The sequence below is a fragment of the Pinus tabuliformis genome, chromosome 1_2, assembly GCF_031772625.1.
Source record: "Pinus tabuliformis cultivar Carrire ecotype Pingquan chromosome 1_2, CPIR1, whole genome shotgun sequence".
In the NCBI taxonomy this organism is placed as follows: Eukaryota; Viridiplantae; Streptophyta; class Pinopsida; order Pinales; family Pinaceae; genus Pinus; species Pinus tabuliformis.
In genome coordinates, this window is record NC_142298.1 from 839881855 (window position 1) to 839888753 (window position 6899).

The window sequence follows — 6899 nt, forward strand, 5'->3', positions numbered from 1 at the left end:
GTGATTGATTGAGTGGTTTGTTTTTGTCACTTAACACTAAGTAGATTAAATGAACACTAATTACTTTCATTTTAATTCTCTTTTTTGCTTTCATTTCATGCATTGTAGTTCATATGCTCTAAACTTCACATGAAAAATACTTAGATGAGTCTTGTGAACTATTTTAATTTATTTTGAGCATTCCATTTTCTTATAGTTTGTATCTTTCTCTATTGCAATTCCAAATCCATTTGCTTATTTGCGTAAGTTTATCTTGTTCCTTTTCTTAAAGGCATCATTTATTTATTGAGGCATCTTTATCACTAGTTTGGCAATTGCAAATCCTTTCATCTCCTTTTGAGAAATTAGTAGATTTGATTTTTTTGCACTTAGAGGAAATTAACCTCTAGCTTAACTGGTTGTATAGTTTTATAGGGCTCCTCTTCATCCATTTCTTTTCCAAGCTTGGAAACGGTAAACACTCGACTTGCTAAATTAGTTTCGGCATGCCCAATGTTGGATCTACTTTTGAGTGGGTTGACTTGAAAAATTAGTTGGATACTCATTAATGAAGCTAAGCTTCTCCATGTTGGATCTCCTTGCAACCATCCTTATCTTTTCTTGGATAAAGTTTTGGATCCTCCACCCTCAGTTAAGTTAAGAACCCTAAAGAACCAACCGACAACTATGTCTAATGGGAGGCAAAAGGTTCCAAGGTATTTTCCAATGTTAAAGGTTACAATAACTCTCTCAGATAATCACAAATTTCTTTTGCTAGAAGTGGCTAGCTTGGCCTCTTTCACATTGGCTTTTGATAACCTTTTTTGCAGGTATGACGTGTCTCTTAAAGTTGATTTGTCTCTCCTCTTTTGGACTGATATTGGGCAGCAAGGAACTTGCTTCTTGGTAGATTTCCTCTACCTAAGAAAGTTGATTTTCGTTGCATTTGAGTGGCCAGATTTTCCCTTTTTTGGATTGATATCTGGAAGTTGTACTAGAAGACCTAAAACTTCATTTTGAGATGATTTTGGGGCAGCTTTTGAAAGGGAAAGAACATTTGTGGATTTGGACAACAAGGACAAGCAAACTCTTTAACTATTAGACCCTTTCATTGTACCTTCCAGAGTGGTTCTACATTCCAAGGATTCTTCATGGATTCCCTATTTTGTAACTCATTTAGACTTCTCTTCTCATCCATAAAGGGAGTTCTAATTTTTGTTGGGTTTTGATCTTATCATTGAGTGAAAGATCAAACCAAATTTTGTAACTATTTCCAATTAACATCTAGTTTTATTTTTTAATCACTTCTAACTATTGGAAGGAGGTATCTCTCCCTTTTGAGGGATCATTTGTAAACTTCCTCCAAAAACAACTTCCTTTCCATCCCTCATTTCATAAGAGGGAAACAATATAATACAGAGTCACTTGTTCTTGGGAGCTTGGTGACCTTTTCCCCTTGGCATCCCACTCTTCCTCATTTGCGTAAGGTTTCCATGTGATTGATTGAGTGGTTTGTTTTTGTCACTTACCACTAAGTAGATTAAATGAACACTAATTATTTTCATTTTAATTCTCTTTTTTTCTTTCATTTCATGCATTGTAGTTCATATGCTCAAACTTCACATGCAAAATACGTAGATGAGTCTTGTGAACTATTTTAATTTATTTTGAGCATTCCATTTTCTTATAGTTTGTATCTTGCTCTATTGCAATTCCAAATCCATTTTCTTATTTGAGTAAGTTGCTCTTGTTCCTTTTCTTAAAGACATCATTTATTTATTGAGGCATCTTTATCACTAGTTTGGCAATTGCAAATCCTTTCATCTCTTTTTGAGCAATTAGTAGATTTGAATTTTTTTGCACTTATTGGAAATAAACCTCTAGCTTAACTGGTTGTATAGTTTTATAGGGCTCCTCTTCACCCATTTCTTTTCCAAGCTTGGAAACGGTAAACACTCGACTTGCTAAATTAGTTTGGGCATGCCCAATGTTGGATCTACTTGCAAGTGGGTTGACTTGAAAAATTAGTTGGATACTCATTAATGAAGCTAAGCTTCTCCATGTTGGATCTCATTGCAACCATCCTTATCTTTTCTTGGATAAAGTTTTGGATCCTCCACCCTCAGTGCAGTTAAGAACCCTAAAGAACCAAGCAGTAACTATGTCTAATGGGAGGCAAAAGGTTCCAAGGTATTTTCCAATGCTAAAGGATACAATAACTGTCTCAGATGATCACAAAATTCTTCTGTTAGAAGTGGCTAGCTAACAGAATGTCTACAATTCCTCTGCCCTAGGATAAAATAATGCTAACCTAGCAATAAAAAGTTAGGGCTTATAATAATCCATTCATTAACAATACTGAAAAATAACTGTATGCACAGAAAGTTTAGGGGATTCCATCAGTTGTTCACATAATGTGTATAAACAGCGCAGACAATGTCAAAGTTGGTGCTGGTAAGTTCAGATGGATCAACTAACCTCTGTGCTACATCTTTCTAAGCCACGTAGATTTGTTCCACTACCTCCCCGACCCGTGCAATTTCGTTCTCTCCTTCCACCAATAGCTTCAATCTACGGATGATCTAGTATTGCTGGCCCTTTTTCATTCCCACTGCATTTTTTTCTATTTCTGGTTATCCTCCCAAGTCCCCTCCTTCCACATTTTTTCCTATTCCAAATCAGGGTTTTCCTAGAGCGAATGATCTATGATCAGCACATCGAACAAGGGAGTGAGATCCATAGGTTCTAGCACTGGCCCTTTTTCTTTCCCACCACGTCTTTTTTGGGTTATCCTCCCAATTCCCCTCCTTCCGCCTTTTTTCCTATTCGAAATCGGGGTTTTCTGGAGTGAATGATCTATGGTTAGCGCATTGAACATGGAAATGAGGGCCATAGGTTCCAACATAGTTAGGAAAAGCCAAAAAAAAAACCTATTTATTGGCCATGTATATTTATTTCTTGAAATTACAATAATCCATGGTAAATACATAAATAAATATATACATATTCATCATCTCCAATAAAACTACATAGTACTCAAGTTCATGCACTCCTATATGGATAAACATGCTTATTATATTTCATGAGTTTAATCAAATATTTAACATATTATTCATCAACTTTGGATATTCATCATCTCCAATTAACAAATATACATTAAGCAAGTTCATGCACTCTTATATCGATAACATGCTTATTATTTTTCATGAGTTTCATTAAAGATTTAACATATTATTCATCAACTTTGGATTGGGTGAGGATGAATTCTAGTATATTACCAAGTGTATGTTTTTTTTCCAATTGTAGTTTTTACTTTCATGATTAATTTGGTTGTAGTTTTTACTTCCACGATTAATTTATTCTAAGTTCTCTAGGTAGTCATTAATGATATATTCGGTGCTATGTGGGGGTTTAAGTTTTCAACAAATCTAAAGTCTCTATGTTGCATTGGGATCTAGTGACCTTGTTGAAAAACCCTAGCAAACATCTTTGAAAGCATCTACTAGCACTAGTTGAACTTGAGATTTCCCAAAAACTGAAAGGAACAAATAAGGGTTGCTTTGCCAATCCACTCATAACCTAATCCACTTTGGTGATGAAGGGAAACCAACTATAAGATATCAAACACCTTCCCTCATGCACAGTGTGCATAGAGGCTCTACCCCTATAAAGGTTTGAACATGTGTTGTTTACATTGTAGTGCCCATAGTTGTACCATTTATACTTTACTCTTGTCTCTTTGGGAGCGATAGATCACTTAGGCATCATTTTAGGATTTATTGATTTATGCAATAATTATTTTAGTCATTATTGACTTAGGTTGGAAATGCCATAGTGTTTTTTTCCAATAAGAAAAAAATATCATTTGTGTATTAATATTAATGCAAAGGTGTAATTTAGATCATATAACATATATTAAATATGCTTCACATGTATGACATGGTAGTATAATATGTTCAACATCTAATGTTCAGTAAATATCAAAATCTCCATAGGATTCAAACACTTTCATGAGAGTCTAGTACCGCTATGTTCCTAATGTACATTCAAACTAGATAAGCAACTTGATATCCACGTTAAAAACTAGTATCCAAAATTCAATAGATATGACCTTAATAATCAGAAGTGTAGATCTGCATGAAAAGTTAAGACTTCAACTCGGGTTCAATCATTATCATAAGAGTGTCGCAACAATGGTGGAGAATTTCATAACTGAAAACGCAAATAGCTAAGATGAAAATTAGAATGGTTAAAATAATGGAATAAGAAATAAGACTATAACAATTCCGTAGATGACTTTAATAAAAATTGTTATCATTGTTGTGTATTGCAGGTGCTAGGAGAGGCCATGGAAACAAATGAATTTATTTCCAATGAAGACACACAACATGATTTAGGGCATCAAGTACTTAAATATTACATTAATTTATGAAATATAATAAAATGAAATTTAGTTTCTGATCCTTGTTTTCCTAAACCTAGTAATTTATATAGTTTATTATTCAAACTTGAAAAAAAATAATGCATGTCGTTGATTATTTTAGGTGGAAAATGTGTTTGCAACAAATAAAAAGTTGAAACCTTTTACTGTAAAACAACCGAAATATGTACACAAGGGTGGACCCCATACTATTAAAGCACATTGCATGAGAAAGTGGGTGGAAGAAGATATGACAATTGAGTCTGCAAATACAATAGAAATTGGTGGCAATGAACAAGAGGTTAGTCATGATGATAATACATGGAATGAATACTTTGATACAATTGTTATACTTTGTGGGTGTTATAAATAAGTTCAGCTATAAATTAATGGACAATATAAGTACATTATATAGTCTAATCTCTAACCTTGGAAAAAATAATGCATGTATCAATTATTTTAGGTTGGCAATGGAATCAGAACAAATGAGGAGTTTAATCATTTTGATAGACCAATACAAATACCTGCATATGGACGTGGCCTACGCCGTACAATTAAATCACGCAAAAAGAAATGGGTGGAAGAGGATATGACAATGGAGTTTGTAAATGCAATAGAAAATCAACACAATGAACAAGAGGTTGGTCATGATGATACTACATGCATGGATGAATACTTTGAGACAATTGTTATTTTTGGATGTTCCTAAAGTAGAAAATCTAAGAATATGAAATTGATGTGGCTTTTTTTAAAATAATGTGTTCAAAAATGATATTTTTAATTTATTGTATATATGTATAATATTGTTTTGTTGAGTAATTTATTACGTATATCTTTGAAATGGATCCATGTTTTATACAGTAATTTCTATCTAACATTAAATAATGGTTGCATTTAATTATAGGTAAACGATGTTGATGATACACCTACTAATGATCAAGATCCAACTAGACCATTAAGAATTCAATGAGATGATCCAATTCATCCTTTAAACCATACTAGGAGAAGAAGAGAAGCATTGAAGAGAGCACTACCACGTGAAAAATTTGAGGAATTGATGAAATTAGCATACACTGATGACATGCCATCCACTGCTCAGAGTAGAGATGTTGATGGAAATGTAATGCATGAAGAAGGATTGAACGAAATGCTCACAAGTTTCTTTGGGGATGGAAACAATGATGAGGGTGATGATCCTATGCATAATAATGATGATGTTGATATAGAGGGAAATTACCACCAACATAATTATGATGATATCAACATCAATGAATCAATTAAGCAAGCAACAAAGACAGTGGTGTAGAACATCCAAGCTTTCATGCACATTAATATTATTGGAAATCAAGTCATTAGTTGGTTGGTCAGACAAGAGCTTCACTCCCTTAATAGAGTAATTTGAATTATTTTTCTAGTTTTGCACTGTCAATTTGTGTCCTCAATTAGAATATAAGTACTAAATTCATTTAATTTAATTTGAGGTGGATTTTACATTATGGTATATAAACAATGTTATAAATGACATTTCTAACATGTGGGTTTGAAAAAAAAACTTACAGGGCTCTAAAGGATAAAATATTCCTTGAAGATAATGTGTTGCCATCAACTTGTAGAGAAGCGCGTCAATTGTTAGTCAAGTTGGGGATTTAATATAAGCAAATTCATGCATGTAAAAATGATTGCATCTTATATAGAGATGAATATAAAGACAATGAAGAATGCCCTGTTTGCAAAGAGAAAAGATATCGTACGGATGTACAAGGTCCCAAAGTTCCAAATAAGTTTTTACGACACATGCCAATTATTCCTAGAATACAATGGATGTTTCGTTGTAAATATCTTGCACAATTAGTGGATTGGCATGCAAAGAATAGGAGTAAATTAAGATGGATTCATGCGAATTCCTGTGGACTCCAAAGAAATGAAACATATAGAGGAAAAATGGCCAAGAAAATTCAAAGATGAACCTCGTAGTATTAGGTTAGGACTTGCAATGGATGGAGTGTGCCCTTTCTCACCATCATCCATCATCATAATCACCACTCATGCCATCATCATCATCATTATGGACATTGTTTGCAATTGTTCATAATTATAGATGTTATAAGAAATATCATCAACCCAGAAAATGTGATCAGTGCTAGAAAAGGGTTGTTTAGGACACATTGATATACGTAAGAGAAATAACAACTTTATTTTTGAGAGATGATCGATGGTGATCATCATCACCACCATTATCATCACCATTGTCATTTTTATCATCCCCATAATCATCATTAATGTAATTTCTATCATCATTGTAGTAATCGTCATCATGGACATCATCATCATTCATGCCATTATTGTTTTTGATGATGACCTAGATGAAAATGATGATAATGACGATGATGATGACAAGGATGATGACACCAAAGATAATTGTTATGATTATGACAATGACAACATTTAAAAATTGGGAAGATTCGCCAAGGTCATTAGCATCATCATCATCATAATCATT